The sequence below is a fragment of the Tachypleus tridentatus genome, chromosome 13, assembly GCF_004210375.1.
Source record: "Tachypleus tridentatus isolate NWPU-2018 chromosome 13, ASM421037v1, whole genome shotgun sequence".
Classification (NCBI taxonomy): Eukaryota; Metazoa; Arthropoda; class Merostomata; order Xiphosura; family Limulidae; genus Tachypleus; species Tachypleus tridentatus.
This window is the reverse complement of record NC_134837.1, coordinates 127921667-127947245: the sequence shown is the minus strand read 5'-3', so window position 1 is coordinate 127947245 and position 25579 is coordinate 127921667. Positions and strand designations below refer to the sequence as shown.

At 37.1% G+C, this 25579-nt stretch overlaps 1 pseudogene across 2 annotated transcripts; it reads right to left on the bottom strand.

The window, feature by feature from the left end:
* Positions 1-5477: 5477 nt before the first annotated feature.
* LOC143240128 (intracellular coagulation inhibitor 1 pseudogene) lies at positions 5478-24409 on the bottom strand (annotated as a pseudogene). 2 transcript variants are annotated; one of them, XR_013021584.1, is made up of 2 exons: positions 24251-24409; positions 5478-7299 (listed from the first exon to the last, which is right to left on the bottom strand). The product of XR_013021584.1 is annotated as an intracellular coagulation inhibitor 1 pseudogene, transcript variant X1 (transcript). The 2 variants fall into 2 exon arrangements; XR_013021585.1 differs by lacking the exon at positions 24251-24409 and adding an exon at positions 8364-8392.
* Between the last annotated feature and the right edge of the window lie 1170 nt (positions 24410-25579).

Here is a 25579-nt window from a genome sequence, read left to right as displayed (position 1 = left end):
TAGCCTGAACTGGTGCTGAGTTTTCACTATTGTTTTAATTTTAGAACCCAACGAGCTAGGGCGGTCTTTTCCATGCAGTGTTCTTCGTATGCATGAGGGTGATATGATACAGTGGCTACTAATGGTGTATCCAGGTGTATTATGGTTCCACAGAAGTGATAAGTTGCTAGTAATCAGTTCATTCAACATGTCTGTTTTAGCTTAGTGCCTGAAAGATAGTTGGTAATTAACAATTGAATTTATTATCAATATCGATAAGAAAGTTATGAAGTATTATTAATTTAAGGCGTTATCCATTATAGCTTCAGTTTGTGAGGCGTCTTCTAAAGGTCAACCAGAAGTGATCTCTATGACATCAGACATTGTTCTATAACATTGTTCGCTCCTCTACGTAAAATATTTTCTCAACCCAAACGAGCCGTTTTTACATATATATTTTTCAAATTGTTCTAGCCTAACCTCATTACTACTTATCTCAAAATGACCTCTGTGACGTAAGAAGTCAAGTCTAATACCATCACTACTTATCTCGATCTTAATCATAGTTTCCAAAAACAATTAAATGACCATCCAAATACCGTTCTTGCGCAAAATAAGTGTTTTAGAATGAGACTAACAGGTGGACATCCAAGAAAGTTTATGGTATTTATTTAAAAAGATTAAGTTTGTTTGTTTTCTAAATTTCGCACAAAGCTACTCGAGAGCTATCTGTGCTAGCCGTCCCTAATTTAGTAGTGTAAAACTAGAGGGAAGGCAGCTAGTCATCACCACCCACCGCCAACTCTTGGGCTACTCTTTTACCAACGAATAGTGGGATTGACCGTCACATTATAACGCCCCCCGAATGAAAGGGCGAGCATGTTTGGCGCGACAGGGATGCGAACCCTCAGATTACGAATCGCACGCCTTAACACGCTTGGCCATGCCAGGCCAAAAAGATTAAGAGGTTATTATGTTAGACCAAAAGACAGGCACTTTGAATTATATAAACTTGCAGATTTATTTAAGTTTTTTTTTTTTAGTTTTCGAGGAAGAGATGGAGAACTTAAGTTTGGGGATATTTTCATATGGAAGCTTCTTTTTACGATTAATTTCAATGTTCTACTATTGCTCTTGAAAATAATACCCATTTATGCGCATATCTAGCGTATTAGAAGAAAATAATATAACAAATGTGAGGTCAAAATGCTATTATATTCTCTTACTGCTCGGAACCTTAATGGGCCAGTTAAGAAAAACGTGGCTAGAAGCATTAATAGTCGAATTCTGATAATGCCAACCAACAGATAATGCTTCGCCAGTTTAGCAGCATCCTTATAACGCGTTTTCGAAGCTTGTAAATTTCGCCACCAGAGTGTCACACAAGTCTTTATATGGCCAATTTGATCAGTGCAGCCCCTCTTTCTTGTCTTTCTTTTGTCACTATCAGTATAACTTTGATGGCAACAACCTTAATTAAGTTTTATGGCAGTAAAAGATCTTGGTGTGCTGGTTGATCAGTCTCTTCAAGTCATCATCCAAACAATGGGTTGTTTCTAGTCGCAAGGCAAATAAGATTTTTGGTTATATCTATAAAAAAATATTGAACACAATTCCAAATAGGTTATAATTTCGTTGTATAGGTCACTGGTTCGCCCACATTTAGAATGTCGCTTTCAGTCATAAGTACCTAACCTTATGAAGAACACTGAATTGTTGGTAAGAGTTGAGAAGAGAGTTGCTAAGCTGACATCTAAAATGAAAAGATGGCCATATGAGGATAACTCAAAATACGTGAATTTTTCTCTTTGAAAAAAGAAGAGTTAGAGGAAGTCTGATTGAAGAGTTAAAGATTATTAATGGAACTAACACTCTCGATGCACCATCTTTTTTATGCGTGTGTTTTTAAAAAAGGATAAAACTCTGGCTCGCAGCTTTGGAGTCATCTTCAACTAAGTTAACCTTATTACTCTTATAAGATGTTTGGCCATTGAAATGGATTGCCTTCAGATGTGGTAGAGACAGCAAATTTAAGCGAGTTTAAGAAAAAGCTTGATAAGTAAATAAATGATAAGGACTGGCTTTAAAAGGTTTTATATTAATTTATATTAGAGGGTGGGACAGCGGAATTGGACCAACAGGTTCTATGTCGTCCAAAAACCTTATGTTGAATTCGAATCCTTTAAGTTTTTAGCTAACACCAACCATCAATGCTAAACCCATTAAAATAATTAGCTCACTGAAGCTATAGTTTATACATTATTTTGACTACACCAGTTACTTGGATTGAAAGGTTGTCAGAGTTCTGTTCAAAATAATATTTGTTATTTAACATTCAACAAGGGCCCGGCCTGGGCAGGTGGGTTAAAGCATTCCACTCGTAATCTGAGGGTCGCGGGTTCAAATCCCCGCCACACCAAACATGCTCGCCCTTTCAGCCGTGGGGGCGTTATAATGTTACGGTCAATCTCATTATTCGTTGGTAAAAAGAGTAGCCCAAGAGTTGGCGATGGGTGGTGATGACTAGCTGCCTTCCCTCTAGTGTTACATGACTAAGTTAGGGACGGCTAGCACAGATAACCCTCGTGTAGCTTTGCGCGAAATTTAAAAACAAACATTCAACTTCATCATTTCGCGAAATTAATAACTCCCTGTACGTTTGTTTCACATTTGTTGTATATTATGTTCGTTTGTATATTTATGTATAAACGTTTATTTTAGAAGGTTTTTGTATTATTTACCTGCGAAGTTCCTCGTGAGTTGTCTGCTCTAGTCGTCCCTAATTTTGTACTGACAATCATCAAGCAAATATCACCCGCCGCCAACGCTTTACCAACGAACAGTAGAATTGACCGTTATATTAATACAATATAACGGTTAAAGAGGCGATCACGTCAAGATTCGGACCCACCACACCCACATTGCGCATCGAACATCCTAACCATTCAGGCCATCTCATGATTTTAGACCTTTATATGTGACCTCGGTGGTCAAAATAGGACGTCAATCAGATCTGTGTACGTAAAATTTCCTGTTTATACACAGTCTGTAAAAAAAAAAAAGCTTTCTGTTCACGTACTTAGTCTATTCGAATTGTTTAATAGTTGAGATAACTTAAACAATATCACATTTTACTTGTTTAGATTTCGCGTAAACCTATACGAGAGCTATCTGCTCTGTTTTTTTTTTAATTTTCGCGCAAAGCTACTCGAGGGATATCTGCGCTAGCCGTCCCTAATTTAGCAGTGTAAGACTAGAAGGAAGGCAGCTAGTCATCACCACCCACCGCCAACTCTTGAGTTACTCTTTTACCAACGAACATTGGGATTGGCCATCACATTATAACGCCTCCATAGCTGAAAGGGCGAGCATGTTTGGTGTGACCGGGGTTCGAACTCGCCACCCTCACATTACGAGTCGAACGCCTTAACCCACCTGGCCATCCCGAGCCACTATTTGCTCTAGCCGTCCCAAATGTAGCAGTGTAAGACTAGAGGGAAGGCAGTTTGTCATCACCACCCACCGCCAACTATTATGCTACTCTTTTGTGAATTCCACTATTCGTCGGTAGTCAAATTATATCCCACCCCCTCATGGCTGAAAGGGCATGTTTGGTGTGAAGGGGAGTATCATCACGTGACAGACAGTTTGTCAAAGTAAAAAACTTTATTTTATTATTGCTATAACACCAAATAAATACTAAGATGATAACACTGAGTGCGCTGTTTTCTTCTGGTTAAAAGATACAGAATTGGAAAGTCCCGACTTTCGTAGCTTCAGACTTTCAAAACTTCTACTTTAGAGTTGGATTTCATTTTATGTAGTTACGAAATATGTTTCATGATCATTCCATTTACAATAATAAATACTCAACTATTAAACTATCTTGTTAATCGTTTGAAATTCGAGAGAAACTACACAAAAGCTATCTGTGCTAACCCCTAATTTTGCAGTGAGAAACTAGAGAGAAGACAGCTAGTCATCATCACCCAACACCAATTTTTGGGCTACTATAATGGGAATGACAGTCACATAATAACGCCCCCCGAACAGCGGTGTTTGGATTTACAACACTAAAATTATGGGTTCGGTTACCCTCGGTGGACACAGCAGATAACCCGATGTGGCTTTGCTATAAGAAAAACAAAAAACAAACACGCCCCCACGGCTAAAAAAGCAAGCATGCGTGATGAAACAGGGGTTTGAACCCGTAACCCTCAGATTGCGAGTCATGCGTCTCTAACCTCCTGACCAGTCTCGTGTTTTATTTCAATCATACAGAAAAGCCTCATCGGTCATACAAGCTGTTAAAACTAAGGTCAGCGACGTTTCAATTTATTCAATTTGTAAGCCCTCTAGTAGCTTTGCGCGAAATTCAAAGAAAAATGTTACAGTTGTTACGAATGATGACGTAAAAGGTTTTTTTTTTTTATTTTAAATGAACAATGAAATTTCTTATACTTTTTTCGTGTTCTTTTTACCATTACTATTATTGTTCAAGTATAGTGTTACTTTTCCGGTCATTATGACGGAAACAAACACACCGTGGTACAACATGGCCAAGTGGTTAAGGAACTCTACTCGTATTCCGAGGGTTGCGGGTTCAAATCTCCGTCGCAACAAACATGCTCGCCCTTTCATCCATGGGGGCGTTATGATATTACGATCAATCCCACTTATAGGTGGAGTATCTCAACAATTGGCGGTGGGTGGTGATGACTAGCTGCTTTCTCTCCAGTCTTACACTGCTAAATTAGGGATGGCTAGCGCAATTAGTCCTCGTATAACTTTGCTCGAAATTCAAAAACAAACGCACACAATTATAACCTGGTGTTGGTCGCGACTCTAAATAGTCTGAATGGTTTTGTTTGTTTGTTTTGGAATTTCGCACAAAGCTACTCGAGGGCTATCTGTGCTGGCCGTCCCTAATTTAGCAGTGTAAGACTAGAGGGAAGGCAGCTAGTCATAACCACCCACCGCCAACTCTTGGGCTACTCTTTTACCAACGAATAGTGAGATTGACCGTAACATTATACGCCCCCACGGCTGGGAGGGCGAGCATGTTTAGCGCGACGCGGGCGCGAACCCGCGACCCTCAGATTACGAGTCGCACGCCTTACGCGCTTGGCCATGCCGGGCCTAGTCTGAATGGAAACGAGCAAGTTTCGTGTAACTGTTTCCTTATCCAGAAGTCACCTTATGTATATAAAAAATAGTTTATTTAAGCGTAAATATATCGCATCACGATAACAGTTTATATTTAAAGTATCAATTTCGTAGACAGCCAATAACAAAATCTTAAACAATCAAAATATTTGTTAGTCAGAGGTAAACACTTTAATCTGTCTAATCACAGAATAGAAGAAACTCGACTATTAAAAGTATTACTGATTAGAAGGAAAGATAGCACTGTTTAGACATGTTAAGACTTGAATGTTTCATAAAAGGTTGATGTGCTTTAGGCGTAATGTTGAAGTGAATAAACAGACTCCATACAATTTCAATGGTAGTACTTTAAATGTATTTAAAACAACTATTGCGAATACGTTACGTGCATTCTAAATATTGTCTTATGATGTAATTAAACGAGATCAAAATGGTAAACCTGTATATTTTGTCTCCATTTTAAAGGAAGTTATATAACTAGTTTCTCTTATACTTAAGTTTTTAACTACTGTAAACTGTTCTAGTTTGTTATAAGAAAGCACTATGAACAAACTCATTTAAAGAAACATTAAAGTAACTCATAAAACACAAGTTTCACATAACCACGAGTTGTAATAAACACTGTGTCCGAAATGTTTGGTGTTCGTAATTTTGGATTAGAATCGTGCCTGAAAGCCCCTTTAATAAATTTTGAAGATGTTGCGTTTGAAATAAAAACAAGAAAAAATCACATTTTGCAATTTAAAATATTCTATGTTTAAACTTCGATATGAAATGATAAACCCTTTGTTTACAGCGTATCATCTATTCAAAAGGGAAGCGATCAATATTCTTATACATGTTCGACCACACTTGGCATTTATAGTTCGTTCACGCGACCCACGAAAAGAATCAATCCAGTGCGGCGGTCTCGTATCAAGAATATGAAGGGATGGTTTGCGATGAAACGTTCATTGTTACCACCACCCATTCGTTCTACCCCTACCACCACACTCACTGCAGCGGCCTCACTTCCCTCTTCATTGACTTCTACGTAGGCCTTGTGGATGACCTTTGTCAGGTAGAGATCGGGCTGTCCAGTTATCCCAGCAAGATTGGCTCTGCCAGAATCAAAAACGTCCGACATCCCCATGTCCTGCAGCGTTCTCATGAGACCATCTTCGTACTTTGCCTCCAGCTTAAATCGGGGCATTGCAACCTCAACCCTCCTCTCGAGAAGTCTATTGTACGTACTCTGTAAATAAGAGTTGGAAAGCGCACCTTCCAGGGCTCGTAGTCCGTTCCTCTCCTCTGGAAGAAGAACCAACATGGAAATGTGACTACCTCTGTAGGGCATCTCTAGGGCATACACCCTAAGTTGAGAATCGTATGAAAAGGGAAACTTGGATTTCGAGTGCATCATGTCGACTCTGACTGGGGTGCGTCCGTTATTGTAAAATGTTTCAGACTGGGTCAACATCTGGTCAAACATAGTTTGCCACGTGCCTTTAAAATATACTGCATTTAACAAAGCCAGGCGACTGTCACTTGGAAGTGGTTTAGTTAAGAGGTTCGGAATCTTATTTCTTGTTTTCCGTGAAGCCCAACTGTTGATTTCGTGTTGGACCTTCTGCCCTTCAGTTGCGAAGTCCACTTCTCGCAGAGAAGCGCTCAAGTTTCGTGTAAGTGCCTGTTGATAACTGGCCAAAAGACCCAAACCTCGTTGAATTAGAACTGCATTGGCAGCTTCCAGATCATAGTCAGTTCTCTGACTGTTCAGCAGGTCGTTGGTCTGCTGCAACCCACTTAGAACACTCTTGGTGTCCAATCCAACACGAGAGTAGCCAAGCACAGAGCTCATCTGTTCAGCAGTAGATTGCCGGGCACCTAAGTACACCATGTTCAGTGTGTTGAACAAGCTGAAGGGAGAGATAAAAAGATTGCCCGACTCAGACAAAGCATGATAAAGTGCCAATCCGAAGCTGTTGCTGGCATTGGTGACCTTGATGGCTCCAGCTAAGCTATCTATGTGAACGCCGGTGTCACCGAGCTTTTCCAGTAATTCCTTCTTTTGAACATCAGAATGATAAAACTCAAACAATAAACCGAAAGGGCACGTGACAAGAAAGAGTATGACTCCTAGAATCTTCATTTCTCTTCAAAACACCTAAAAAACTGAAAAAAAAGAAACTATTTTAGATAATTTTTAATAGGTAAAATAAAACTCACTTAAACCTAAGCATTGCAATCAAACATCATCCGGGACGCGATTCAAAACGCTTCACCCGAACTGCTGTTTTGTTTTGAATTTTGCGCAAAGCTACTTGAAGGCTATCTGTACTAGCAGTCCCTAATTTAGACTAGAGGAAAGACAACTTTCACCCACCACCAACTCTTTTACCCTCTAGTCTTACACTGCTAAATTAGGGACGGCCATCACAGATATCCCTAGAGTAGCTTTGTTTGAAATTCGAACGAACAAACATATGCTCTCTTTTGAGAGCCAGGTGGTTAAGATGCTTAACTAGCAATCTGAGGGTCGCGAGTTCGAATCGTCGTTCCACCAAACATGCTCACCCTTTCAACTGTGGGGACGTTATAAAGTTCAAAGTTAATCTCACTATTCTCTAGTAAAAGAGTAGCCCAAGAGCTGCTAAATTAGGGACAACTAGCGGAGATAACCTTCATATAGCTTTGCGCGAAATTAAAAAACAAAACAAAACACAAACGTTTTTAGAAAGTTAATAGTACTCTAAGGTATCTAGGAAACGAATCGTTTGTTAATCGTATTCTCCACGTACGTAACTCGGCATATTTCGCTCCTAGCGACAAACACCAGCACGATCAATAATATAAGAGTTAATAAAAAGGCTTAGCCTGATCCGAGGTTGCATCTCCTCCACTTACAAACGTTTCAAATAGCCTGTGCAGTTTTGCTAGTACGTTACCGAAATATCTTTATGTCTCTCACGATTAAAAATTATTTAAGAATCCGTGAAGAACTGTGAAAACTCGGCAAGGACCTTGAAAACTTAATATAACGCGAGTCTCCGTTACCTGGTAAACGTTCATTCGTTATTAATCATATTATTCTAATACTAGACAAATAAACAAGTTGTTCTGTTGTAGCGTAGTTGTTATATATAATGTCCGTATGTGAATTTCGTGTTATGGATTCACTGTTACAGACTATATCTAAATGTTTAAAATATGACCTACGTCACGACTTTCAAACTTACCTTTGCGAGTTGGTATAGTCTGAGCTTAAAAGTGAGTGTTACGTCATAGTAGACTCTAGCGCCATCACACGGGTTCGTGAGATGTACACGTATACAAATTATTGGTGAATAACAGTAATTAAAAGAATTCGGTTTTATTTTACACGGGCATAGCAAAATTAAATTGTTATTTGTTTTTACACAGAAAACAGTTTAATAAGTAATTTTTGGGAAATTCGGGGTAATGATAAGTCCGAAGGCTTATAAGGGTAAATATCGGGTTTGGATGACTGCGGTGAGAAGCAAACAGATGGCACATTGTGTATAGTTATGACTAACAGCAAAAATAAAATAATATAAAAAATGAATATTATCTTAATTTCCTCTTTTAAAAGTAGATAAACAAACACGAATCACGAAGTGCGTCTTACGTAAGAACTTAATTCACGAAATACTCAAATATCTGGAGAGATAATGATCATAAAAAATCGTTTGTTACTACCCCCTCATTATTACAAAATAAAATTAACAGCAATCTCAACTTTTCATTCAATAAAGCAGCCAAGTATCATAGCCCTAATGGCAACCATATTGCAAAATGAACGTATTATTACGGTAAAGGTGTGTGAAAAATCCCAAGATGATTCACGTGTATCTCTAGCGATTTGACTGAACAAGCCTGTTGCTCTTGTCTGGTATGTAGATTAGGTCCTTGGGTGAAAACAGGAAAAAAACAAGTGAAGCCAGTTGTATATTATATATTGAAAGCAGTAAATAAACACAGAGAGACAGACATTTTACACGTTAAATTACTTGGCCCTTGCGAAGACTATTAAAACTGCTAAAGGAAACAGTAAATGTTTGTTACGTGTACTGCTAAATCAGAACTCTCTTCTTGCTTATTAAAAATAATGAAACCTATAAAAGGGCGACTGTTTGGTTGTGCAGCCATTTATTTTTTTACGTTGAGCAGAAAATTGTACACGATTTCTAGCGTTAAGTTTGAAGACATACAACTGCGTAACGGGAATAAGACAGTTGTTTAATTCATAAATTAGGAAACCTAAGTACACTTCGCGCTTGTCTTTACTTTTTATTTTCAACTCGAGAACAAGTATTTTTGCATCTAACTATTTCAACGATGAGAAGAAAAAATAATAAGCAACTTGTCGCCCTATAGTCTGTTTACGTTTCATCCATTTCCACTCATAAAAGTTACATATCGCAAAATTCTAATTAAAAAAGCAGAAAAACACAGAACCAAACCATCCTCTCAAAAGATTTTACAGAGAAGCTCATCATAGCAACTGTATGGTAGTTTGAAGGAGTCTTGAGATCCTTCCCAGGCTTGAAAAAAGGGAAGACAACAGCCCAGTGTCGAGCATTAGGAAAAACTCTTGTCAGATCTGGCTAAAAACAACCAGAAGAGTAGCAAAAGGCAGGAGAAAGATGATGCAGTCTCTCGTAGTTAATATCGTCAGGTCCAACTGATGTACTGCCAGACCGATGAGGTCCACTAATGTATAGAGACGATCAGCCCAAAACGAAAGAGATGATCACTCTGCCCAAGTCTTGATGGCCAAGAAGGTCGGGGACAAAGCAGAAGTGCTCGGTGCACAAGGATCAGCGATGCTCTATACATCAGAAAACTCCTGGCCATCAAAGAGCAAAACTGAAATGGGATCGAAGCATACTGCCCACTGACATTCCGAATCTTGTGCAATATGACTTTGGAACTAGCAATAGATGAGATGCTAATTGTGTACTTAATTCAAAATTCCTTCTGATTTTGATGTCACACCTGTCGAGCACGTGCATGGACCCATTGAAAAGCAATTGGGTTTAAGTGTGGGACACCTACGAACAGGGGCGTAGATTTTCTACACCCGATGGAGGAGGGGATGATTTTTGCAACCGCATATGTAGACTGTTCAACTTGCAAATTGGTAATATCTGATTACGTGAACCTGAGAGCCGTAAAAATGCTCACAGAATAATCTTGTTGCCACGATACTCGCATGTATACTTAGGCCTACTGACTGATACTTACGAACTATCGCTTAGATCGAAAAGCTTAGAAGCACGCCTATATGGAAGATGTACATTTCGGCTACTGAAAAAGCCTACACCTAGGCCTAATTATGTAATTCGATTGGTAAGAACACGAGAATCACAAGAACAAACACACAATTTGTGGGCCTGTGATGCAATAAAACAATTCAACAGACCAAACTGTAGGGGGGATTATTATATGCATCATACCATCCACCTAAAATGAAGGGGGGATGTATCCCCCATCCCCCCAGAATCTACGCCCCTGGTGGTATGCCGAGGGCAGGAAATTAAAACACATAGGTATTATATCACCGTAGTAACAGAGGCTCAAGGATACAAGTTATGAAATATAATTAAATTATTGTCCGCGAAACTAAACGAGTGTGACCTGTACAAAAACAAGCACGATATATTCTTACTAACGATGTTGTTCTTTGTTATTAAGCGCAAAGCTACACAAAAGTCTACCTGTCTTCTGCCCACTACGGGTATCAAAACTCGGTTTCTAGAAGTATAAGTCCGCAGATGTACCGCTGCGCCACTGGGATGGTTCTTGCTAACGAACTAGATGAAAATAAATATCTGACGAGTGAACAGAGAAGAATGAACAACGACACAGCACGCTCAGGTCAGTCCTGACTCTTTCAAATCTTAGACAAATATTTCCAAGTGTCAAAATCTTTCCCTCACTTTACACGTGGGTGGATGTTTAGATCCCAGAAGAGGTAAACTGAAAGAACAGAACCTTCTCTTGAAGATCTCCTCATCACGTATAGGGATCAACCCCGAGTGGTTACTCGATTTGAGCAGCCCAAGAGTTGGCGGTGAATAGTGTTGACTAGCTGCCTTTCCTTTGGCCTATCACTTCCGAATTATCGGACGACTAAAACAGATAGCCCTCGTGTAGCTTTGTTTGAACACATACTCATGTTGAGTTATTAACCATCTGCGCGCTTAACTAGTAATTTGAGGGTCGCGGGTTCGAATCCTCATCCCACAAAACATGCTCGCCCCTTTCAGCTTTGGGGGTGTTATAACGTGACAGTCAATACCACTATTCTTCGGTAAAAGAGTAGCCTACTAGTTGGTGACTGGTAGTGATGACTCGCTGCCTTCCCTCTAGTTTTACACTGCCAAATTTGAAACGGCTAGAGCAAAAAGAACTCGTGCAGCTTTGCGCAAAATTCACAATAAGCAAACAGTTCAGTATTTACTGTAAAGCATTATAAAATACCATATAAAGAAAATGTTTTCTTTGTGTTTCTTACACAGATATATTTCACACAAAATGTGATATGGTAAGTTATAGGAGAAAGCATTACCCAACAGTAACACTATTTTAGAAGTCAACAATAATAATTCCACGGTTTTATTTAATAATAAACAATCATTCAACTGCAGAGTTAAGGGAATGGTATTTATATTAAGCAACACAGATAAATGTGTTATCTGTGCATTAGAATGTGCAATAAAGTTAAGTAACGAAGAACAAAGATATTTCAAAATAGCACAAATTGGGGATCAGAATAATTTAAAACAAATTAGTTTTTGAAAATGTAGACATGAGATTATCAGTTTGATAAAGGAACTGAAAAACAAAGAAACATGACGGTCAAATAAGTAACGTTACGCCATTTTTATTGTTTGTTGTAAAGCGCAAAGCTACACAAATGGCTGGCTATCTGCGATGTCCACACCACGCGTATCTAAAACCATGTTTTTAGCAGTAATAAGCGTGATATACCCGATAAGTTGTTTTTATTTTTTTTTTTTATGCAGAAATTCACAGGAAAAATAAAATGATCTTAACTCCATCAGCCGATTAGTTTTACTCGAGCATGGGATTTAATTTCTTTGCGGAAAATATATTTGTATTAATTAATAAGTATTTTATCTCGTACGTCTCGTTTATAAAAATTTCAGCTAAATGTAAAAAGTGCTCGAAAAAAGTTGGAAAATTAGAACGAATGTTTCTCTTCGTTCGATTCTAATCCCATGTAGTTGTAAGGTCGGTCACTGGAGTATTTTGTACTAAAAATAAATAAAAATTAATTTGAGACTTGGATTACTGTTCCGGACTGCAACTCGCAGACTGCGAGTGCAGCACATTAATCCACAGACCATCCGAGACCGAAAGTTCTACGTGATTATATCTAAATAAATTTGTATTATTTTTTTTGAGCTGAAAAAATTCAAGATATAATGAGAACGAAAATAAATATATATATGATAAAGCACCCACGTGCAGAATTAGAATTGAATTTTTTTCAAGATAACAGTCAGTACACGAACAAAGTTGTATGCTTGGTGACGAGAAATCCTCTTTGTTAACCTGAAGATGACCTAGGAAGGTAGAAATGTTGTTCTCTGCTTATCAATAAGTTAATACCCATACCAGTCGTTCTCAGTTAAAAGTTGTATGCTATTCCTAAAAGTAAACAGAAACCAACATTGGTGAGGCTGGCTGAAAAACCATATAAACTGAAGGAAAAATATATAAACGAAACAATTAATAAAGATTAATGTGATATCAAATTAAATAAACGTAGGTTTTTGTTTCTAAGCACAAACTTACACAGCTTGGCATATATCACACATTATGTATTACTTCTACCACGAGTATCGAAACCCAGTTTTTAACAGTGCGAGCCCTCAAATTTATCTCAAAGTCCCTGAAGAGTCAAATAAATAGAATTATCGATTTAAGAAAATGAACTTAAAAATAAAAGTAGAATTAAAATGTGAAGTTAATTAAGCGAAGTACAATCTAACAGAAGAAAAAACTGAACTGCTGACTGTTAAATAGTTAACTGGATAAGTATAATTTGGAAGACCACCAAACATTAGTCAATCAAATTACTAACTCGTGCAATTAAACAGAACTAGGTTAAGTCATTGGATCATGTTTAAAAACGATAAATCATAAACTCACTACTTGGTGATATACTTAAAGAAAGTAAAAGAAAAGACGTTGAATAAAAAAAAAATCACATAGATCAAATAAAGTATTTTAAACTGGAACTGTCTATAAAAGGCTTCCTAAATTGTAGCTTTGATGCTGCTATGGATAGCATTTTCCACGAGTATTACCAACGCAAGAACGAGGACAAGGGACAGTTAATCCACTCCTTCTGTAGTATTGAAAGGCTCATGGAGACAGAGATAAATGAAGCTATTAATCCCTAGTAGCAAGTAAGGTGACACCCTCCATACGAGTTAGAATTTACAATCTAGGCCTTTGACAATCACGAGTAAAATTGCCATTGTCCCAGAATGAAATGTTTTTAGAACTAAAAAGGTCAATAATGAAAATTCCAAGTGACCACAGCCACCGAGGCGTCAGTGGTTTAGTCTGGCTATGCCTCGACCTCTTTTTTTTTTTTTTTTTAAGCGTCATTAATCTAGATGTGGTTTAGGAGGAACATCTCATACATTCATCCTTCTATTATGAAAATTCAATTGCCCCAAAACATCTTCCATCAAACAATGTGGATCAAATAGAACCCGGACTAGACTACTTCCAGACAGTTGTGTTACTGGTCAGTGAATACAGCCATTTCACATCCGTAATAGTTTACTCAACCACGGTCTGGTGGCTAAGGTAGCGCTTCATTTCCAAAGGGTAAAACTGCGAGCCAAGAAGTTACATTTCTTACAAAATTCAGGTTAAAGAACTTTATCAGCAGCGATTACCGTTTCTGACTTTGGAGTTTTCATAACTACTATTCATAAAGTCAACTTATTCTCTAATAAAAAATAAGTTATTTACTTACGTAAATTTTACATCTTACACAAGTTTACAAATAATTTCAGGAGTTATTGTTTATCTTTTTGAACACAAAATGCATATCCCCTTACAGCTAATTTTCTACAGCAACTTCCTCCTTAAAAAGTAATATTGAAACCAAATGTTCAATGATGTCCATAAACTTTGGTTTGTTTATTTTTGAATTTCGCGTAAAGCTACTCGAGGGCTATCTGTGCTAGCCGTCCCTAATTTAGCAGTGTAAGACCAGAGGAAAGGCAGCTAGTCATCACCACCCACCGCCAACTCTTGGGCTACTCTTTTACCAAGAATAGTGGGATTGATCGTTACAATATAACACCCTCACGATTGAAAGGGCGAGCATGTTTGGCGCGACGGGGATGCGAACCCGCGACACTCAGATTACGAGTCGCACGCCTTAACACGCTTGACCATGCCACCATAAACTTTGGAAATAATTCATTTATTTAAAACAAATACATGTTTAAAATACAAAATCAAAAAATGATTTAAGTCCGTGTACACAATTAGTTATAAACAAGCCAGTTCATGCATTCCTCAACGTGTACGTAGACATGGATGCACGCGCAGCGCGTTTTACTGCATATATCATTACATATTAACCCACAGTAAATAACATTATCGTTCGGTGACACCTGCTCGCCAGAGGCACAGCGGCGTGTCTGCGGACTTGCAACGCTATAAACCGGTTTTTGACACGTGATGGGCAGAGTACAGATAGCCCATTGCATAGTTTTGTGCTTAACTGCAAACAAACAAGACACAGTGACAACTGATAACCGCAGGTAACCAATGCTACCATTAGTATATTTTTCTACATCTTTCATACATCCCCCAGCAGCCCCCAGTGGCACAGCTGTATGTCTACGGACTCACGCCGCAAGAAACCGGATTTGGATACCCGTTGTGGGCAAACCACGGATAGCCCTTTGTGTAGTTTTGTGCTTAATTCATAAATAAACATCCCTAGCGAGTTATAACAATAATTCCAAAGTTTTCAGAATGTTTTGAGAACGGAGTAATCTACTGAGGAACTAAAAATGTTGCTATTATGGAAGTTGCTAAAAAAGATGGCGACACCGGTAGTTTTTTTAGCATGCCTTGTTTCAGCAGGTGTTTAACATGCCTCAAACTAACGAGTGAGTCACAATGTAAGGATATCCAACTTGTGAAACCTTTCACAATGTTCTTGGCTTTTTTAACCCTAGAATCACTAGAGTAATAAGAATCCACCAGTCTTATAACATTTGTTTGTTTCTCAAAACTTTTTAAGTCAACAAATTACTTGGGGGAGGGGTCAGTTATTCCTTGGTTACGAAGTATCAAGTACACGAATCACACTAAAACATTTCAAATAAAATTACTACAATTAAATCTCATTATTTCTCGTATCCGCAATTTTAATCTTTTCTTTACACCGAGTTCTGTAACATGCAAGAAACCTAAAATTACTCAATATGAAGCAATACAAAGACTATTCCCCACCAAAAGCTGTGTTAATCCTCATTTTGTTTTTGAATATCAAGAAACTTTCATGGCAGTCTAATGAATTTATGTCATAGGTCATTCATTCGTTTGTTCCCGAAATTTCGCGCAAAACTACACGATGGCTATCTGCGCTAGCCCTCCCTAATTAGCAGTAACACTGAAGGGATAGCAGCTAGTCATCATTACCCACCGCCAACGCTTGGGCTACTCTTTTACCAACGAATGGTGGGCTTGACTGTTACACTATAACGGCCCCCACGGCTGAAAAGTCAAGCATGTTTCGTGTGACGGGGATTCGAACCTGCGAACCTCAAATTGCGGACTCAAGCGCCCTCTAACCACCTAGCCATTTGAGCCAGAAGAAGAACATAGAACAACCTACAGTGCATTACTAAATAGCTTTAAATATCAAGATATATGAACTAAGCAATAATTAATAAAATGAGGAACAAAAGAAAAAAACTGTTTAATTTATCTTGCTAACAGTTATTGAATTTCATTAAAACATGGCTGGTAAGACAAATTGGAAATAATAAAACATTGTTTTCTTCACAGAAAAGACCCACAAACAAGTTTGTTGAGAGCAAGGAAATTCGAGAAAATCTAAAATTGGTATTGACCCCGAGTGAAATTCTAAATTTGGTAACTACGTTGACCCTGAGGTACAGAATAACAACATGGCCAAGACAAGTATTGATTTCTCAGGTTGTTTTTTTTTTCTTTCCGATGCATTCGATCCGATGCTCGTGCAAGTAAGCTTTGTACAGGTTAAACTAAAACTGTTGTTAAACGTAAGAATAAAGGAACAGGGAAATCACGGTTGCCATTTGGAAAAAGACAAATCAGCCGTCGCTGTTTATGTATGCCGAAATGACCACACAACGAAACTCGCTGCAGAACATAAACATTTTCACACACACAAATAATAACTATTGAAATACCCAATAATGCAGACAGAATCATAAGGACAAAGGGCTTTCAACTGAATGTATTATGGAAAACATTTGGCTTTTTCTATAAGTAAGGATAACACTAACAGAACATTGATTAACTAAAAGATGTACCCATCAGCCCAACTGAACAGCACCAAATAAGCCGTATGCCACTAAATGGGAATTTCTTTTTGCATAATTATAAACAAAAATTACAATTTATCATCAAATGTTTTGATAACATACAAACATTAACAAGACTTATGACAAACTTGATTACTAAACTGGGGAGGTTTAATGATATTCATAAAAACAGTTAAAGGACAAAAAAACCTTATTAGTCCAAAGATGTTTCTTCCTGCTCCCAACTATAACCACCCCTTACTACTCATGTATTCCATCCAATCTTTTATTGAACTCTATTGAATTTTACACATCCACCGCCCTCAGAGGCAGCTCATTTCAAAAGCCAACCACCATGTTTGAAAAATAATAAACTGCAGATGGCTCATAGTATTACCAAACTTTTAATTTATGACCCCTTGTCCTATTGTTTTTCACTACTAAACACAAATAAATTTGATGGATCTATACATCGATGTCCTTAATAATCTTAAATATCTCAATCAAATCTCGTCTGATCCTTCTACTCTATTGAGAAAACAAGCTTGGAAGTTTTAGCCATTCGTCATAAGACAATCCTTTCATTCTAGGTAATGTTCGAATCCCCGTCGCAAACATGCTCGCTCTTTCAGCCGTGGGAGCGTTATAATGTGACGGTCAATCTCATTATTCGTTGGTAAAATAGTAGCACAAGAGTTGACGGTGATGATGACTAGCTGCCTTCCCTCTAATCTTACACTGCTAAATTAGGGACGGCTAGCGCAGATAGCCCATGAGTAACTTTGCGCGAAGTTAAAAAAAACAAACAAACAATCATCCTAAGTACCATCCTAGTGACTTTATGAATCTTCAACAAGTCAATGTTCTTCCTGAGGAAGGAAGCCCATAACTGTTCACATTAATCTAAATAAAGCCTTACAAATGACCTATACAGCGAAACAATAATATCCCTTGTCCGGTATTCAATATTTCTACATATTTTACCTAAAGTCCCATTAGCCCTATTGTTATTTACAATCCACAGTTTAAATACAATGCTCTTTACATTACCTTCCAATTTCTGACAAACTTTGATAGCTAATATCATAAGAAATCACAGCATCCTTCGGAATTGGAAGGTCGGAATTCGGTTCGCCGCTTTTTGGCAAGCTTTCCATGTCATCCATTTTGTTTTTCTTAGTTGTTAAAATTTAGATAGTTTCTCAACGGTAAATACGTTTGTTTGAAAATAAATTACTAAAATGAGCGTGTTCTACCATTTGTAATACACGGATTGAGTTCTTGGTAACTCTTCCCTCCACTTTAATTTTACCTTTGACTTATTGAACATAAAAGTATTTCTTCCAAGAAAATATTGCCAGTACAAGGGCTTATAGAAAAGAAAGCAAGTTGTTCACTTCCCATCATCTTGGCCTGGTGGTCAAGACGCTCGAGATGCATACGAGCGAATTCGAATCCCATCATTAAACATACTCGCACTATTAGCCGTGGGAACGTTATAATTCGACAGTCAATTTCAGTATATGTTGGGAAAGAGGAGTCCAAGAGTTGGTGTTGACTGGCTGTTTTCTTTTTAAGTAAGCGACTATCAGAGATCTTTGAAATACCTTTGACAGAAATTCAACTTTAAATTTTATTGTAAACAACAAGATTGGACAAGTTTAGAAAATATTTTACGAAGTATTCTAAAAGTGAAATGAAGTTAAATTTTTTTTTTTCAAATATTTTTTTCATATCACCACAAAGTTCAAGTTAAATGTAAGGTATCCATTTAACTAGAACAGATACAAAACCTGTTTTGGCTATATTACTAATACATTCTCCTGATTGTTGGCCTTGACATTTGAAAGGAATTTGTTTCTTTGTAATTTTAAATTGCTTTTTATAAAAAAAAATCATTCATGTTTATAAAAACTCTTTGTAGAGAAGATCAGCCTGGCATATTTCAGGGTTTCTTCACTGTCTCAGCCGATGTTTAAATGACCTTGCTTTGTCATACAGATAGCAACAACGTGTTTTTAATTTTATACTTAACCATAAAGATGTTTTCTTGAAGATAACCATTATCTGAAAGCAGTAATACGCCTTTCCCCACGTAAATCAAACCTCACATTTGGCCTAACAAAGTTGAGTTGAACAAAACACTTAAGAGTTGAAAAGGCCACCAGTAGTGGCGAGTATAATATATTAAAATGACTTTGAATATGCAAGTCAATAAGTCACGTAAAAAAAAGAAAGCCAATATAGTCAAAGTGGACCAGAATTCACTAGAATCACGTTTTGATAACGTTTCGTGTTTCATACATGAAGTTGAGGATATTGATTGCACTTAATGGCATTGGAAAGTAAATGGGAATGTATCATCCTGGTACACCAATACCATCCAAAAAGAAAACAAACTGAACCAGCTGTGGTAAACATTGTGCAATGCCTCAAAACAGGCGAGAATACGTAAACGCAGAAGACCGTGGCAAAAAAAATAAAAAGTCATTCACGTGCTACAGGTAATAGTACTAAACTTAATAGGGAAGGATTTTCGCCTGGAAATGCGATTTTACTTGCGTGTACTTGAATTGCTTCAACCACATATCTGTTTCACCTTCGCATGCCTTAAAAAGTTCGACAACGAAACAAATATTCAAGCTGTTCAAGTCGCCAATAGATTTATGTGCAATTGAACTGTTGAAACGGAGGCTGGAAAACTATTTTCGTAAACTATATAGGTAATGACAACTGCCTGCAGGTATAAATTTACAGTGACGTCTGATACTGATCCTAAAACAAAGTAAGTCGCAGTTACATGCATACAGCAAAACTCAGTTGTAGCTACACGTGCATGGTATTGCTACAGGCCTACGAGTTGTTACAGTCTTACCAGTTGACTCGCATCACCCAAAATTTTTTTTAGATAATAAGAGGTAATAAACGACTTGTAATTACGTGCTAGTATATAATTACCAAAGTTATGCCTCTTTGCATTTACTCTAGGGTTCAGGTTTATTACTCTTAATTTCTATTAAAAAAGCACACCAAAAAACCCTACACAATTTTGTAAAAGATAGAGAAGGAAGTTTGTTCCGATTCTCGACGAGGAACAACCTCAAAACCACTATTATTACTGAAATACAATAACAGGTACTATAATAACAACTAGCCCATTACGGGCAATAAAAGTTTTATTATAACCTATTGAAAACTAGAACGTCTGTAGATATTACATTGGGACAGAAAGTTGGACGCTGTCCACTTTAAAAAACATCAGGGCTTTGCAATATTACGTAACACTCAACTCATAGGTGTAACCTTACCCATAATTTTTTCATGCTCTTATATACGCTTCTACGTATCTGTAGCGAGAAAACAAAAACAACGAACCGTCTGATTAGGCGTTACAACGTTTAAACTGCATCCACAAACTTAAGGTACAGCTTTGGACAACGTAATTACCTCATGAGTTTCTTATAGCTCATTTCTGTTTCAGTGCTAAGTGTACTTGAAGAACAAAAATTAATTTCTGTTTGCGCAAGATACACATGTGAAAAGAAGAATCTTGATTCCCAGTAGCGTATTTAAGCAGGGGCTAGAGAGGGACAACAAATACCAGTGGCCCGGCATGGCCAAGCGTGTTAAGGCATGCGATTCGTAATCTGGGGGTCGCGGGGTCGCATCCCGGTCGCGCCAAACATGCTCGCCCTCCCAGCCGTGGGGGCGTAATAATATTACGGTCAATCCCACTATTCGTTGGTAAAAGAGTAGCCCAAGAGTTGGCGGTGGGTGGTGATGACTAGCTGCCTTCCCTCTAGTCTTACACTGCTAAATTAGGGACGGCTAGCACGGATAGCCTTCGAGTAGCTTTGTGCGAAATTCAAAAACAAACAAATATTAGCACCTAGGCCCACACAACCTGTAATCCGCCATTGCTGGTTTCATTACTTCATTGCGTATTGCTGAAAAGATTTCTAGATATCTTCGTATATAAATTGAGCCAAAGACAGTTATTTCAGAACACAAATGATAAGGTATTCAAACAAGCAATTCAAATTAACCTCACACAAAACAGAATCAACATTAAATACAATTTCGAATCTGAGGCTTTCATTAAATTTACTACCGTTTGTAACGGATTTACTGTCATACATTTATTTTAATATATATGTTCGTTTCAGTTTAATGCGTGTGACGTATATTGTTACATGTAACCTCGTTCTCTCAAATTGAGAAACGTTCAAGTCACAGGGTATAAAATATTTTGAAAAGGCCACTTTAAAGTCGTCCTAATTTTACATTCGTTGACCTAAGCAAGCTTTCTCGAAATGAACATTGGTGATATTCAACTTATAAAAACATAACCAAATGATAAGTTATTGTATGTAAAAGAAACTTTTAGCTTTTAACGACAGAACTGCCGATGGAATTTTTAAACTAGTTATACACCAAATCGTTTGATTTGTTTTTAATATAATCAATACTGTGATTAATCCAAGTAACTGCTCCTCGAATTCCCAATGTCTTTAATTTAAGGGTGAAACTGGTGTATTTAAAACATTTCCAATTTTTCAAATTTAATGTTTAAAAGAAAAAAAAAAACTCCTGAGGTTCGATTTCTTTAAAGTTAAAAGAAAGAATGGGAACAGCAGTGACAAACAAGTTACCACAGTTGGTTTTCAAGACTATCTCACTCAAATATACAGAAAAAACGGACACTGATTTTAGGTCAATGGATGCCATCGGAAATAAAATGGCTGAAGTTTACATTCCGTCCACAATGGATGCTTCAGAATGCAATTCATTCCGCCTCTTTAACTACAATAATTTCGTTTTGATTAAAATTCCCTTTAACTTTTTTTAGTTTCCAAAGCATTATTTGTAACTGAAAATAGGAAAGTACTACTTAAAAGTACGCAATTTACTCATAATTTACCATAACTATTTTCTAACGTGAAAGAATATTCACGCAATACGTCATGGCATAGTAAACGTATCAACAATGCAGGTGCAAGAAAAGGTTAAAAAACGAAGGTAAATAAAACAAAGTATAATAAAGTAATACAATATTGTACTATCAATATGATACAGAAAAGGTAAATTTAGACTACAAGAATTCATTTCATATAACGCACAACATAAGAATAAATCATTCAGTTATTATCTCGTTTAGCCTCGTTTTGCTCACGTTGACCTTTACCCCTTATTTTTACCTTTACTCAAATTTATTGTTCAGATATGTTTACGCCACGAAGGACAGCATGAAAATACATTTGTGCTAAAAGCCATTTGAACACTCAAAAATATGAATGTAGCAAATGAGAAAATTCTAGCTTTATTATTTCACTTTCAGAAGTTGTAGATTTTTTCGGGAATAATACTGCCACAAAATAATATTCAAATATAATCATCCTCTACGTGGAATTAATGTATATTCTTAGAGTTAGGGCTATTAACCATGTTAAAATGACCATTTATAATCACCTTATTTAAATATGCAAAAACCATGTTCTAATACAACGGACAATATTTAACTTCCATTATTTTGTTTCTCTTACCCCATTAAACTGAAAAGTGGTATTTAAATAAATAATGAAAAGACCAATGAGATTTTCTGATCACTAGTATTGCCAGTTATGTTTTAAGAAGTTCCTCTCATGACATGGAAACGTACATTAAAAGCATTTTTTTTCTACTTTATGCTGCATGTTAGTTAAGTCAAAATATCTCTAACAACGTAACATATCCAAACTTTTTTTAATGTATCAATTTCTTGGTTTCAAATTTTAATCTATGAGAAGTATCTCTGTTTTACATTTTTAATTTTAAAACTAACATTTCAAACACGCATCATAAGCTCCCGATCCAGAGATCAGAAGACACACTTACGCCCCCCCCCAAAAAAAAATACTACATGCTAAGCTACTAAAGCTGACCGCTCATAGCCGATAGATTACGCACGAAGAAACATGTCAAATAAACCCTCAATCAGATCTTTTTCTGACTACACAGTTAGATTTAACTGTCACTCTTATAGTGCGCCCGCCGTTCTCTAGTGCGAAGTGCGATTTAGTAGCAACGGAGCCGAGCCATGAATCCTTGGATTCACATGCTAAGCACTAACTACCAAGTCAAGGACTCTATAAATCTATGTACCTAAAAGCTATTTATTAAGAAATAAAACAAGTGTTTTATTCCACAGCATACTCTAAGATTTTAATTATATCCACTAAAAACTTCAAAAAATGTTTCCCAATTTTTGTAATAGTGTTTACAGAGATTGCACAAACTTTTATTTTTTCATATTTTAAACAGATATAGGTTTAGATTTTCAACTTTACGTTTAATACCCGAGCTTTAAACTCTCTCAAAATTAATAAATATTCTCTACTTTGTTCTCTCTCATTTACTATTATTTTAAGATTTATGTAATATGTAAAAAGATCTACAGATGACGCCACTAGATAATACTGTGCGTAATATTACTTGAGCTAAATATTAACAGCTAATTCTTGATTTTTATAAGAATTCCCAAAATTTAATTTCACAAATGTTGGCTTAAACTAGGCCTGAAAGTCCTATATTACAACCACTTTCACATTTATAAGTACTGGCTTAAGTCAGGAAGACATAGGTCTACAACAACATATTAAATAGTTCCAGTTTAACAAATAATCGTTTGAATCAAGAACACCTATCTAGGCCTATAGCATATTAACTTGTTTCTATATAACAAATACCAGTTTACACCGGGTTGACCCAGGTCTATAACATTTTAACAAGTTTTCATATTAACAAATGGTAAAAAATACTAGCTTACGTCATGGAAAGATAAAACAAAACGAGTTTGAGAATTAGCATATACCATACATCATAACAACCCAAGCATCAACGCTCAACCACCCATAAAAACCAAAAACCAGTATCAAGTTTACTTTTTCTTTAAACTTTCGCCAATTTCTGATTTAGGGTGAAAGCGGAAATAACTTAGCAACTAGACTCAGTGACATGACTTTTATGTACATCTTAAAATATGTTTAGACAAAGTTTACTCTAAGCCCCCACTTTTTTCACAATGAATTAAGAATCTTAACTGGAATCTCTAAAGAATTTACTTTAACAAACATAACTAAATAATTTTAAAATATATTAACTAAAAGTAACTCGGAAAAGTAATTGCTTTCAAACGAGACCCAAAACTAGGGCGTTTTCGAATAGCGAACCATAAAACTTTTGTAATGCAATAACTAAAATATTAGCTAAAGTCAAACAGTTTTAGATCCACAACAAACTATCATTACGCAATTCAGTTTAACAAATTAGTTTACATTGAGAATACTTCGCTGACATGCTGTAGGCTTAAGTCTCCCTGATTTAATGCAATATTTGTTAAACTGATTAATATACTACAGGTCTAAGTCTACTTATTCTAAGCTCGTATTTATCGAACAGAAGCAGGTTATTATGCTATAGCACTGCATTGAAACTTATAATGATACTTCTGTCTAAAATTTACGATCTAAAACAAGTATACATACCTGGGTCTTTAATCTAAACACAACTAAACCTTATAACACATACGCTGAAATTGAGATAACCTTAAATAAATCCCTAGATATCTGAGAACCAAATAAAAGAGGTTTGTCTACTTTTCTCTCTACAAAAGCGGCGATTAGAAAGCGAGGGATTTCCCATAGCATAGGGAGCGTTGATTGGTTGGTGTGTTCTTCTGCCCTTAAGCAATAATAGCACGATTATCATCACTTGTGTAACTGGTAGGAAAAACCTGTATAGTCCCGTTAGTAAAACATGGTACCACACAATAACATATCATTATGGAAAATAACCCTTTTCTCTTATTTGCTTTAAAAACATTTAAATCAAAAGAATAAATGAAAAGCATAATGTATTAACGTGTGCAGCTCAAATCAGATGTCACATCCATAGGTACGTAGTGAAACACCAGCCTTGGGCACGTACCTTCCGCTTGGTCTAGATAAGTCATACCATTTCAACATACGTTCTTTCACCACACATTAAAGTTTACCTACGTGACACATACATCCCCTACATGTATACATTTATACATTAAATGTGTAGCTTCTATTAATATGGAAATATCATATTGCGAAACCTCGCCCGAAGCTTATTATTTGTGCATGTGTTCAACTCGTGCAGTTTGGACCGTTTAATGTCGTCATACTCTATCGTTTCTCTGACTGTACAACGAATGCATTTCTCCTTCACTAATTCTCTGCGCTCTTGGTAACGTATTTTAGAAAATCCACGAGACACATACTATATCGTACATGTACTTCAGCAACGTTATCGTCTATAATGAACGAGAATAGTTTGATTTTGGTTTGGAATTTCGCGCAAAGCTAAACAAGGGCAGTCTGCGCTAGCCGTCTTTAATTTAGCAGTGTAAGACCAGGGGGAAGGCACCTAGTCATCACCACCCACCGTCAACTCTTGGGATACTCTTTTACCAACGAATAGTGGGATTGACCGTCACATTATAACGCCCCCACGGCTGGGAGGGCGAGCATGTTTGGTGCGACGGGGATTCGAACCTGCGACCCTCAGATTACGAGGCAACGCCTTAACCCACCTAGCCATACTGGGCCTGAACGAGATTAAACGATTGGTTGGTTTTTGGTTTTTGGAATTTCGCACAAAGCTACTCGAGGGCTATCTGTGCTAGCCGTCCCTAATTTAGCAGTGTAAGACTAGAGGGAAGGCAGCTAGTCATCACTACCCACCGCCAACTCTTGGGCTTCTCTTTTACCAACGAATAGTGGGATTGACCGTCACATTATAACGCCCCCACGGCTGGGAGGGCGAGCATGTTTGGTGCGACGGGGATT